At 37.4% G+C, this 14,437-nt stretch overlaps 1 protein-coding gene across 5 annotated transcripts in view; it reads right to left on the reverse strand.

The window, feature by feature from the left end:
- EIPR1 (EARP complex and GARP complex interacting protein 1) overlaps positions 1-14,437 on the reverse strand; it is a 72,220-nt gene that overhangs the window by 41,645 nt on the left and 16,138 nt on the right. The gene's annotated exons all lie outside the window — the stretch shown is intronic.

The following is a 14,437-nucleotide window of genomic DNA, read 5'->3' on the forward strand; positions in this document are numbered from 1 at the left end:
ATACAGGGAACACACCAGCCAATATTACAAGACAGCTGCTCAATCATCCACCTCTCATTCTTCTGCCACCACCTGCAGAATAACCGCCCCCATGTCACTGAAGTATGCTCTGACATATGTAACAACCACAGTCTGCACTTGTCATTGGCTTGCATCAGTCATGTAAAGCAGAAGTCCAACTCTGCACAGCTCTCCCTAATTATATCATTTTACTAAGCATTCCAATCTTTATGTTCACCCATTCTTTACCGTTTTCCTTACGTATGTGCCAAATCACTCCAATTAATGTATCCTTCTGGAAGAAGGAAAACAAAGGCAGTTATTGCTAGCCTCCTGCTTTCTTTTAAAATCCTTCTGAAACACATTTTATATGTATATTAGCAATGAAATATTTTTACATTGATTTTTTAGAATCAATAACTACATACACAAGATGGTATCACCTACTGGAAAAATGTTTACATTTTATTTCTGCTGTCATTCTGCTTCATTCCCCTGTGTTTAACCTTGAAATCCAAATGACAATGCTCCCTACATCATTGCCTGCAGACATTCCCGCTGAAGCTAGAGGAGCTGAAGTATCAGTGCCTGACAGGGTTTGCTCTTTGATCAGCTCAGGTGGTGCAGAGCCAGCTGGCTGCAGTTATTCTGTTGCCCAGGGAACAACAACTCAAGTGTATACTTCCTAAATCCGCACAGGCGGCCCTTCTGCAGCTCTGCCACAGCAGCTCTTGCTGTGCAAGGCTGAAGTGGTGAAGCTGCTATAGCTGCAGCCCAGCTGGTGCCCATTAGTGCTCTCAGTATGACAGGAACAAGCAGCGAGTGTGCAGAAGCCTCCTTCTCACCGCTGACAAACAGAGTTATCACTCTTCCTTATTAATGAATGTAAACATCCTTCTCCTAATAAAAAGAAAAAAAATCAAAACCAACATGATTTAAGTACACCTCTTTCTAAAGAATAACCTTTCTAAAGAATAACCTTTTCAGTTGATTCATAAAAAGATAAACCATATTCTCTTTAATCAACTTGTCTTTTACAGGCAAAAGAAGATGAGGAAGGAAAAAAAAAACACAGAATGTCTCTGGGTTAAGAATTCCAATCATAGTACTCCAAGCCCACATAGCTTTTCATTTTACATTTTTCACAAATACATGGGCTGAGGTAAAGATAAGAATAAAAAATTGTAAGCTGCTTAATTTCTCTTTTAATCATTGAAATGCATTTTTAAGCTACCAACATGCAGCTTCTCATTTTGTAAATGTGTACACAGAAACAAAGCAGAAATATAGCAGCTGTCTATTTATCCTAATAGAAGTATGTTCCCAAGAGGAGCTGAAGAAAGAATTAATAGAAACACTCCAGTCAGGTCTAGCTCAGACATATATTCACACAGAGGACATCTTCCACGCCTACCTGGTGTCTCATAACTCTAACATGTGGAAAGCGCTGCACAAAGCTCTGCTGTTAGCATGCAAACCACAGGTAACCATAAATTCACACAACACCAACATGACTTAGGCGCTAGACACCAGGCTCTCATATTTGCACTGTATTTACAAGTGTATAAGGAAGCTTTAAAACCCTTGCATCCTGGAGAGAACACATAACAATCTAAAAGTGTGCATAGCAGTGGGTATGCTTTGAAGAAACAGGTAAACCAATAATATAATATTGGTCTGTGAGACAGAGCCTGCAGAAAGCACACAGTCAGCAGGTTAAAAAACTGGAAAAAGCATAAACTGAACTCTCTTACAGTCTGCTGTTTCTCATGCTATCCAGAGGTGATTTGAGACAATATTTCAGCACATGCTTTTTTCTCTGGGATGTGCAGGTCTTTATATATCTGTCTGAGGGAGCTCAAGATTTACTCACTGCACCTCAGGAATTCTGCCATTGATGGACAGCCTGAGAAGACGAACTATAACCCTCACTACATTCATGAGCCAAACTTTACTCTTCAGGCAAAATTAGGCTACAGCACTGTAAAAGCTGCTTAGCAGCACTAACAGGCATGCTTGCTTTCTGAAACTTCAGAGAACCGGATCTCTTCAGAGAACAGTCACAAGTGTGACTTATGGTATCTTTGATCCATCAAGTTTCTTTTCTAGGAAGCAGAAAATGAAGAAACTAGCTCTACCAACTTGCTTTTGTTTGTTTGCGATGATCTTCCTGGTATTGTTACCACCAGCACACCATAACTGCAGCATCAGGAGGCATACATGAAGCAAGGTATCAGCTGGCCATACAAAAAGCACTGTTTGAGTTTACCCCGGGCTGAGGAGATCTGCACAACACACCAATAAAAGCCAATGAAGCATACACATTGGCTTCCATCACTAAGGCTAGTGAAGCAGAACACTATTATCAACATTGCTCTTTTTCGCATGCAGAAGTACCAAAGAGAAAGCTGCAATCTCAGAGGCACTCACTTGCATCACCACCAAAGCCACAGCAGCTGTCAGTTAAGTAGGGCTAGATGATAGCAATGCATTAACGTTCCCACTCGATGTTTTGTGAGATATTAAAACTCTACACTCCTTAACAATTTAATGGCAACTGAGAACCACTTATCCCCTCCACTGAATCAGGCCATCACCAGACAGTTGCACATTCAGTGCTCTATTTAAGTAGTCTTTAGCCTACAATTTTACTGCATGCAAGCTCCAAAGACAAATAAAGATGACTTGACAGTTCACGGAAATCTAATTCAAACGGGACAGATGTCAGTACATCCAAAATCAGTTGTTTATGTGGCTATCTCAAATTCCCAGGATCAAGTTTAACTAATACCTTGATTTGAAAAGATAGGTTTACTACCCCTTACATAAGACTTCTGCAGTTTCCACTTTGTACCTAATCTTAATAGAGATCTAGAAGTGTAGCCACTCTATCAACATACACAAACTTCCTTCCAGCAATGGCTTGTGACTGAAATTATAGACCTCAGAGTCATAATTTGCTAAGTCTTCACGTTACCTGGCTGATTTGGGCAGATAACTTCCAGATGTGCTCCCACACTGAGCAAAACTAGTCAATGGAAGCAAAAAATTAAACTGAGTACAGTTCAAAATATAACCACATAATTGTTATTGAGAAGCTAGTAGGTCATCGTGCTTCAACTCTGGTAGGAGCTAGGCATCACACAGGCACTCACTTGCTGCCCCACAAAGAGATAAGGGAGAGAATCACAAAGATCAATACACAAAAAAGTCATGGGTCAAGATAAACACAGTTTACTAGGCAAAGAAAAAGCTGAGCACACAAGTAAAGCAGCCTAAGGAATTAATTCACTACTTCCCATCAGCAGGCGGACATTCAGTCACTCCTAGGAATGCAAGGCTCATCGCACAATGGTTTCTTGGGAACATAAATGCCACTACTTGTTCCATTTCCTCCTTCTTTCCCCCAGCTTTTATGGTTCAGCATGACACCACCCTGGTATGGAACATTCATTCGGCAACTTTGAATCAGTGTCCTGGTTCTGTCCTCTCCTGCTCCTTATGCACCCCCAGCTCCTCACTGGCAGGGCAGCACAAGAAGCTGAAAATGTCCTTGGCTCTGTGTAACACTGCTCAGAAACAACTAAAACATCTGTATGCTATCATCTCTGTTTTCATCAAAAATCTGAAATACAGCACCATACCAGCTACTAAAAGAACATTAACCCTATCCAAGCCAAAACTAGGACACAGCAAGATGCAATATCACATCATTTTCTGACATGAAGTATGAATACTAGGTTAAGAAAATTTATTTTGCTAAAATCAGAAACATTAATTACTAAAGCTTTTATCATTTGAATTCCATTTACCTGATGCCTCAAGATATTAACAGCTAGTGCATCCAGGAAGTCCAGAAAGGTCAAAGAATAAATCTTGTCCTACACTAGTCAGACACTTTTAATGGAGCAGGCTATTCAGTTCTCATTTGTTTACGACTCAGAAGTGCTCATAGGAGAGAAATCCCAACATAACTTTTTAATAAAAACAGAGTGGAGAGTTACACAGCTCTTCCCTAAGTAGCTTAAATTCTAAAAAGAAAAGTCAAAATATAACAAATTAAAAACAAACCTGTAAAAGCCATCCCATGGTCAAATTTTCAGTGTACAGTCAAGGTAATGTCTTTGCTGTTACTGACCAAATACACTTTATGGCATATCTACAATTTCACTGGGATTGCAAACTCACAAACACAGGCTCTTCAGGAAGTACAGATCAGAAAGGCTTAAATGGAAAACTGTCCTCTATAAAGAACAGCAGATAGAATGGAGATCTATCAATGGATGGATCAGAGCCAGCTGAGTGTTAACAGTTTAGGAACAGAGCAAACCAAAGTAGCGACATTGTGGCAGGTGTCATCTCTCCTGAAGAAAAGACAATCTTCAGATAACAAGAAGGAGCTTCCTATTTATGTAGAACTTCAACCACCTCAGTGCCTGCTGGGAAAGCAGAGCAGGATACAAGCAATTCAGGAAGATCGTATCTAACGATGATCCATGAGATTACATGAGGGAGGTGTTCTGCTGGACCTCACAATGACAGAGCCACAAGAAAATCATGTTCAGAGACATGAAAGTTACATAGAATCACCACAGACCCATAGGGACTGGAAGGGACCTCTGAAGATCATCAGACCCAACACCACTGCTAGTGGCAAGTTACTTAGAACAGGTTGCACAGGAAAGTGCTCAAGGAGTCTTTGAGAACATCCAAAGAAAGTACTCTCCATAACCTGTGTGGGCAGCTTGTTTCAGTGCTCTGTAAACCTCAAAGCATAGAAGTTTTTTCTCATGTTCAAACGCAACATTCTAATATTCTCTGAATAGCTTTAAAATGAACCCTCTTAAATGTTTCAACGGAATGTAAAATTTCTCTAGCTAATAATGCCAGCCCTTGAGGACTCATGCTATGCTTTGCACAAGCCATCTCATGTATAAGGCAGACAACAGCTAATGTATAGTGGTATAACAAAGGAAAAAAAGACAACTGTTTTTCATCATAATAACAGATGGCAATTTCAGTGCAACATTATGCTTATGTTTATATTTTGGCAGGTATAGCAGCAAAGGAGGGAATCAGACAGAAGGAATTTGAAGAATAAAATACCTTTGAGGTGAGTCCTATCAAATGCAGTGCAAACATGGGGGGGGAGGAGTAATTCTTTTTTCCCCTAAGAATGTGAAGTAACATTGATTAGATGTTATGAATAAATGGTAGGAGTGGGCTAAGCAGTTGTAAAAGTTTAATCAAGTACACAGATGAGAAGCGGGCTGACTTAGTTGAAGTCAGAGACTAGGAAAACCACCTCCATGATATTTCTCTGAACAAACATGGTTACAACAAGACTGAATTGCTTAAGATTAAAGAAAAAAAAAGATGTATAGGATTGCAACAGGCAGACATACACTTTATAATCTGAAAGGAATTAAGCTGCAAAACATTAGCCTAGACCCAGGTACCCAAAAGAACCATAAATCTCATTTTGTGACACTGATGGACAGCAAGATGAAGACACACTCAGTGATCAGGACAGGAAACAAGAGCAAGTCTGAGGAAACAAGCCTAGTAAAATTGAACTAAAACACACATGACCTCAGGAGACAGACAGATCCACTAAATCAAGACAGAAAACATTTTATTTGTTGACAACGGACATTAGCATTTAAAAAAAAAAGTCTTTCAGACTTCTGTTTGATTAAGAACTCAGCAAGAGAAAATAAAAGGACTAGTCTAGAATCAGGAAGTCCAGGCCAACGAGGAGCAAGCTGAAACAAGAGAGATCCTGACTGGATACAAGCCAACAATTTTTCCCCCATCATTAAGACAGCCAAGCAGTGGAGTTGCAGTCACTCAGTGAGCTTGTGCAAATTTCATTCCTGAAGATTTTCCAGAACCATGTAAGAACCTGAAAAACCTGGTCTGATCTCACTATGAACTCTGCTTCATGAAGGATGTTGAACTAGAGGCCCTCTGGCATCCTTGATAAATCACTGTGCAATTCTTAAACTATGAAAAAGTGCTTCTTGTCTACTAGATGGACATGCACATACACAGTAGACATCATAAACAGTGCTGAGCTGCAAGAGTCTTCACAATGCCAGAAAAGGCAAAAAGACGTTAACATCAAGTTCTGTTATTCCCTGTAGTCGTCTGCTACTTCAGTAGCAGAAATATCTGTGATGGTTCTTCACTTTCATGTCAATTAGTCAGAAATGCTTAAAGTTGTAAGATACAAACTAAAAACTAGGAAAAAAAAAAACAGAATTACAGTCACTTTCTAAGTATTTTAACTAGTTTTCATGAAAGTGACATAGGGAATAGAAGATTCTGCAGAAACAATTTTCACTTTAAAATATAAACTGAAACTTATGTTTCAGTATAATTTAATATTATCAGGTGGTTAAATCTAAAACTAGATTTGTTACGAGATGCTCAGGACATCAATTGCAACACTTATTAGGTCAGCAGGAGAAGGAAAAAAAAAATGATCCTCTGTGTTCTTTCAAGAGTCCAGCAAGCAAGTGAATCTCTTCAGCAAAAGCAGGCTATGTTTTCATTGTAGAAAAAGAACCACAGAATGAAATGTGAAAAAAATGAAGTTACTAAATCTCTTAATGTTTAACTGATGGAACTTGCACAGAATACCTGGTTTTACTTGCATAATTCAGGAATAACTCTGAAGTCTAATACACACCAAAGGAAAATCTAGCTTCTAGATTTCACTTACTGACAAGACAGTGGACAAGAGTGCTTAAATGTACTACAACAAAATACGTGTTATACACCAAACGTTACTTACTGCAGCAGTGTGCTGACTGGATATGCAGAAAGAACACGCCTTTTTTTTCAGTTACTACACTGAATCAGTTCAATATTTGAAAACTGAGCTAAAAAATACTTGGAGATTGGATCCAGAAAACAGTTTTTCTTAGTCTGCTTTCAAAATAAAAAAGAAAATGAATACAACAACATCTTCTAGAGCCAAAGGATAACTCAGATTATCTCTCAGTGCAAGTTCTAGTTTAGCAGCAGTATATTTACTTTCTATATTTTAAAAGCATTCTTTTCAATATTACGACCATTCTGTAATACTCTAATATTTCCATACTGGTTTTCCATCATGTGAATCAGATAGTCAACTATTTCACTTAACACCACAAAGTACTTAGATAGGAATGCTACAAGTGTCATATAACTAGAATTCCTAGAAAAACAGTAGGTACAACCTAAAAAGAGCACAGAGAGCAACAACAAAAACAAAAACCACAAGCGGATCTGTTACTGTAGTTACCAAACTACAAGCAGCTTTTTTTCTGTACCATTCTCCAGTAGTGCTATGGAGAGCACCAGACAATATTTTGTGAGATTCATTCAATTTCACTAGATCCCAGCCCACCTCTGCATTGTGGCTCTAACTTTGTCACAGTGCTGTTCAAAAATTTCCCTACACAGAGTATTCTCTTTACAGAAAAGGGCAGTGAAGCCAGAGATCTATGTAAGCTGCTTTCTTCACTATGAAGCAGTTGAGAACATCACCAGGAGCATTTTTCCAACCACCCCTACCGGTGAGATTTTTCTGCTGGAAATCTCACACCATAAAACTGTGTTAGAAGCGTGATATGTTACACTCAAAGCAGATCCGATGCTTGAAAGTAACGGATTTTATTTTCCTTCTTAAAATCAAAATTAGACACCGGTTCTGTATGTGCATAGGCTCTGAATTTACAAAAACACTCTATGTATACAGAACCTCCATAATTGCTGCACAGTGGCATCTATCTTGTTTGCACAACAAAAACAAAGAGAATGTTTGTTCATGTGCACGCCCGCATGTGCAAAAACTCAGATAACAGCCTTCTCCATTTGCACTTCCTTTTGCCCTCTGGTGGCTTTGTGTGTTCCTACATGTAACTGAAGTTAAATCCTAATTATATGAGTAGAAAAATACATTTGCACTGGGAAAACAAACTTCTCCAAATATGCATCAATACATTTGATTAAAAAACTAAATTCTTAAAGCTAACAGAAGCAAGCACAAACAAGATGATACAAAATTATTTTTCAAGTATTTAATTTCAAAACGATCTGAAAGTTTTAACCAACTTTATGAGTGTTGCTTTCTTTTGTCATTCACGTTACACAAAGAATACTTTTCTGGCAGTGGTAACAAACTGATTAAAAAAAAATCTCTGAATTGTTATATTTGAGAAAGATTTTGTTGTTTCTTGTTTTAATTCATGAAACTTAATCCCAATGAATTTATAACAAGGTTCTGAAAAGCCAGAAACAGAACAGGCATTTCATTATGAGCTTCTTTAAGAGAATTACTACCATGGAAATGTAAACACGTAGTCTACCATCAGTATCATTTCAGGCTGCTCCATGCCATGCAAAAGGAAGGAACTTCTGAAGAATTCCTGAAAACCTGGTGGTCAAAAAAGCAACAGATGAACTTCATCATTAACAGTTTTCTTCACAAGGATTGACATCAGACTAATTATAATAGAAGAATAGAAGAAAAATATCTTAAGTCATCCCGACACAATGTTACACTCAGACTGGTAGATACAATTCTGAAAAAGGTTTTCAGTGTCTCTACTGACAATTCTCTGAAGGTAACGTGCAATAGGAATCACATAAGCCAGTAAAACATTGGCCAACTTAATAAAAGGCAAAAAGAATAAAACAAAGAATTATTTTACAGCTCCATGAAGTTTTGGTATGCCCACATGTCAAGTAGAGAATGCAATTCTGATGTTTTTAACTAAAGTAGGGCACAGCAGAACTGGTAGGGGCAACATAAATAAAGAGGATGGAAACGTTCAACAGGTTGAAACTACTTCATTAGGAAGAAAAATGTCCTGGAAAGAACTAAGTTTACAGAAAACAGTGGCAAAGTTTATTTAATAATCCATTACAGTTCAAGTACTGCAACATTTTGCCTAAGTGCCACTCACCAAAATAGCAGAAAACAGGATAAGCCACAAAGGGCAGGGATCTTGGGCCATGAGAAGTAGACTAAAGTTAATTGAGGAAGATGGTCTAATCTCTTCAAAAAGGGATTAGACAGCCGTTCACACTCTTCCTACACAGGATCTGCTCTTGCTGCTGTGGAAGTCACACTATTTGTACAGATGAACCAACCCTTGGTTTGATCAACAGGCTGAGACTACTCAATTTGGAAGGAAAAAGAAAAAGAACATCTAACATCCTTAAAGTTAAGTTTCACAGAACAGCAGATCAAAGGTAAAATAGTACTGTACCTCATCAATCCACTCCACACAACAGCTTTCACTAAAGACAAGAGATGATAGTGTTATTGTTTTTTTCCACCCCTGTAGGTTTCCTGCCAGAACTAATAGTTATGCCCAAGCAAATGTTTAATTCTACACATGCAAAGATAATCTTGATAACCAATTCTGACCTCTGCCTTCTTAAAACCACATTAGGTTCCCATTTTTCCTGATCTATTTTGGAGGTAAGTAGGAATCACCTCTTAGTAGCTCTTTATCTGTTGCCCCTAGCTCCCAAAGCAGAAATGAATAGGAAGTACGTACTGTGATGCTTTGTGATAAGGTCTTCAAACAATCTACATTTCAAAACATAAGGAAAATATAAACAGAGAACTGAATGCGTGCACTGATTAATTTACATTCTTACTTTTCTTGAAGTTCACAGTCTTACTACAACATTCAGGTGAACTGCAAATAATCAGTTATGAAGGAGCATAAAATTGAGACTACAGCTTGTTTATAGTGAACTGAAATTTTTTCATCCTATGGAAAATGGTGCTGCATTCCAAAAAAAAAATCAAAAGACAACTCCAAATTTTTTTTAGTCATTATGGCTAAGTAGGTGTTCAGCAAAAATGAAAAGTCTGAAAGCAGAATGATCAACAGCACATATCCTGGGTTGCTAGTTTCCTTGGTTATCCAGTCAAGACAAGGTGACTCAATTTGTTTAAAAACATTAAAAAAAAAAAATCAAGAAAAAGTAAACTAAGATTTGGTTTGTTTGCCATTAGGGAGATAATGGAAGGAGACGGGAAAAAAAAAATAGTTTTCCTTTCACCAAAAATAGTTTTCGCAAAATGGATTTCAAGTTTTCTACATTTAAAAAGCACAAAGGAGATCTTCAGTGATAGCTGTTTTAAACAGCTCCTCAACTCATATGCAGCAGTCACGTTTCCCCTCCTTTGAAAGAGATCTCTAGTTTCATGCTGAGTAGCAGTTAGAACACACATAATGGCATATACCAACATCAACAGCATAATAGATGTTTATTCATGTTAACATCTGCCTGAGAATCTACAGGAGTATGTAATAAATTTTCATTTCCATAAGCATGCATGTACACCTCTCAAAGTACAAACAAATTGAAAGAACAATCATATAGCTTAACTATCTGATAAGTTGATTTGAAAGAACACTTCTCTTCAGTCTTAAATTTTTCAAAAAACCCAGGCCCCTGGGCTTCAGGATATATACCTTAGTGGAGAACCATTCTCTTGGTTTTAAGCAATTTTACTCACATTTTATTTTATTACTATAGTGTGTATTCTATTAACTTGGCAGCGTGCTGTGGTTGCCCTGTTATGACCCAGTGCAACACTACAGCCCTGTACAAGTAACTGGAACACACACAACCTTAAAGTCTTAGCCTGATGTCCTGAAACTATTCCATTTACACTATAAGTTATAAATTCCAGAAGAAATGACCACTGTCAGAAATACTGATGTAACCAGAAAAACAAGAAACAGACAACTGCCTGTCAAAAACTGTTTATTCCATGTTAAGATTGTTATGGTCAGCAGTTTTTGCTCCTCACAAACTAGCAGCTAACCATTGTTTTGTTCTTAAATAATTTTCAGTGTTGACACACACTCTGTAGTGACAGTGTCAGAACCCCATAGAATGGCATGGAGCAGAGTCAGGGGAGGGTCAGGTTGGGTGTTAGGAAAAGGTTCTTCAGAGGGCAGTGGGTATGGAACAGACTTCACAGAGCAGTGGTGACAGTCCCATGCAGAGGGAGTTCAAGGAGTGTTTGGACAACACTCTGACATCAGAATTTGGGGTGATCCTGTGCAGAGCCAGGAGCTGGACACAAGTGTCCTTGTGGGACTCTGGCAACCTGGAATATTCTATGATAGCTCCCCCTGCACCACCGAGCTGCTGAATGTTTCACACATCCCACGACAGCGTATTATGAACTGTACTGATAGAGAGGACATCATTCAGCCTCATCTTAACCCAGAGATCCCACTTTCCTCAGCCAGCTCTAGTTGAGGCTATTACTATCCACTTACATACAAAAAATAGATTAGATGCACAGTAGCTTTCCCTACCTCAGAACACTGCTTCAAGTCACCTGGACAAGTTCCTGTGTCACCTAATCTAGGTGGCCCTGCTTTGGCAGGAGGACTGGACCATCTTTTGAGGTCCCTCATTCCAATCCCTGACATTCTGCATGATTTTATAAGCCCATTTAAACGCTTTCCTGCCTCCCTGTTTTCTTTATCTCCAGCAATAAAGAACTGTAAATTGAACTTCAACTGGGTGTAGGCTTTGTCTGCTTTTCATTGTTCAGTTTTCCAAGCTAGTCTCCTCTATCTACAACCTTCCTGGCATTTTAGCTCATCACAGTGAAAAAATTACCCTATATAATGCTCTTTCAAATACTGAAAAATACTGAAAAACTTCTAACTTCACATAATATTTTCCCTTAAAAGATGAATAGAGCTCTCAGATAGCTATCAACCTCTTGCAAATCTAAAGATTAATTTACCTTCATTTTTATATTCATTTTATATCATGTATCACTATACTTATTGGTTTATACCATTACTTGGAGAGTACAATCCTGACCCTCATCCCACCCCGCTATTATTCTTTTCTAATATTTAAAAGTCTATTTCTATCTCCTTAATTACTTTGTTACCTTTCTCGTCCATGCTTTTAAAAGTGTCATTACTGCAGTACTTTAGAGAAAATTAGAAATTTACAGGCAACTGATTGGAACTCGTCATAACAACAAAAAGAAAAAAAAGTAAGAATTCTAGAATAGTTCTGACAGATTTTTTGTTAAATTCTACATTCCCCTTTTATTACTGGGCCACAACAAACAAAGCAATGCAACTTCAACATTACAAGTAAGGTAACTTTGAGAAACAAACTTTACATACAAATAAGCATATGTAAGTTTTCTGAGAAGCAGCATTAGCCAGTCAAAACGCAAACGCAACATGCCAGCTTTTTGCCACCTTTATTACTGTAGCTCAAAACCCTATGCACACTTTATTTTGTTCAGACAACAAACCATCTTAAGAAAACTTAATCTGTATCACATTGAAATTTAATGAACTTTTAAAGTCAGAAGACTACTAAAATCATTTCTCCCTTTAATGTTCACCTACTTTAAAGCTGTCAATAGAAATCCAAATCTTGTTCAAGAAAAGAGCCCACTACTTGTTTTTTATTTTTAATTCAGTTGACTTGCCACAATAGAGTGAAAAGATTATGCATCAACATGTCACAAAGCTGACTAGCAGTGCATATTTTATCTAGATAAGTATTAGTTTTACAATGTCTTCTCCCCCCATCCTCAAAATATTCACCCATGTCTTACCATAGCTTTTCCTCCTATACCCAGCTTCTTTCACATACTCACACATTTTTCTTCATCCAGTTTGGCAATCCAGGATAAAATATAGCTTCCATAATTCTTAGTGCTCACAGAACCAAACAGCTGCCAAACTCATTTTCAATAAAAACAAACACTAAAACATAACATCACATGTGTCTATCACATAAATTCATTTTCTGAGTTTCAACAGGAGTAAAGAGTTGTCTAACATACAGCGCTCAGACAACAAGAGGTGGTCACAATACCTCTGACTGGATGTCATTTGCCTGGTACTTCAGTAAGGAAAAACAGCATCTCTTTAAAACAGCAGAACAAGTGCAGTACATAGAAGAGTTTTAAACATTTTGAATGCTTAATTTGGTTGCATTACTACTTGAATTAAGTTGTCTGCTAAACCCAGTATTCTTTATTATTAGAACCCCTATGCTGTGTGCTTTCTGTTACATGTTTTGCTATTTAGATTCATCAATAATCATTTGAGAATCAGATCTTGTTTTCTACAAAATGCTAATGGCTGGTTCTAAATGAAGATGCACAAAGTACAAATGATAATGCTTAATGTTTCTAAACGAGATAAAGCAAACCAAATCTAGAACACAAAGAATCTAGAATAGAAAGCATACATATGAATTAATAGGCCCAATAATGGAGATTAGAAATATCACAGAAATGTGACGCGTTGTGCTTTGCAGACATATTCGCTCAATAAGCTCTCTTTCAAAGAGGATATAGCAATTAAAATGCATACTGTTGTAAGGAATGTCCCTTGTAGCATGTTAGAGTAACAAGTCTTAAATATATTTCTTTCTTAAAAAGCAATATGAAGTTACATACGGTCATCATACCAGCTAAAATAATATTTGACTTCAAAAATAGATACAAATTGAATAAATTAAAAGTAGTTAATATTACTCAGGGAACTTTGTGGGTCCCTTTCAACTCAGAATATTTCATTAAATAGGACATTACATAAATGAAGTACTAGAATTGATAATCTCTCAACAACTTGTTGCTCAGTTATACAGGGGAAAAAAGAGGTACATAAACTCCGTAAAGTGTTTCACAATATTCTATAGAGCACAGTATTCTTAGAAAACAAAAGAAAACAAACAACACTCCTTCCTCATCTCCCCTATCCCATCACATCAACAAAAGAACTCAGGAAGGCTAGAGAAACGTAATGTATAAACTTCATTTGGTTTTCTGCAAAGTAAACTTCATCAGAAATTCCTGGTGAAAACTTTGGGATATTCTTTGCCTTGGCAGTGATCAATGGAGAAGTTATGTCCAGGAAGTCAACAAGACAGTAAAAAGTAAAAATAAAATAAAAACAAAAAACACATCACATCAATACCATTTCAGTGAACTCTCAGCCAGGATGCCCAGTAAAGCTCTCCATTACTTTTATAATTGTTTTTAAAGATTCACAACTGACTCACAAAAGAAATTAATGCCATAGGACTTCTGGACTGAAATAAAAGAACCAAGTACCCTGGAACAACTTTTTTTTTTTTTTTTTTACCAAAAGGATGAACATTAGGAATTCACAGCTCTACAGCTGACAGATGCATTAAGTCCGAAACTCACTGTCTTACACTTGTACACTTAGGCTGTATTTCCAGGAAAGAACACACTAGAACGTATGAGAATAAACATATTTATTCAAATTGACAGCACAGATTTCTTACTTGTCAGAGAGAAAAATGACCCCCCTCCTCCAATGATGCAAGATTTTCCAAGCTTTAGAACAGAAAATCTTCACATCTGCCTTACCTAGGAAAGGCACAAATATTC

The sequence above is a fragment of the Phasianus colchicus genome, chromosome 2 (assembly GCF_987193195.1).
Source record: "Phasianus colchicus chromosome 2, bPhaCol1.hap1.1, whole genome shotgun sequence".
NCBI lineage: Eukaryota > Metazoa > Chordata > Aves > Galliformes > Phasianidae > Phasianus > Phasianus colchicus.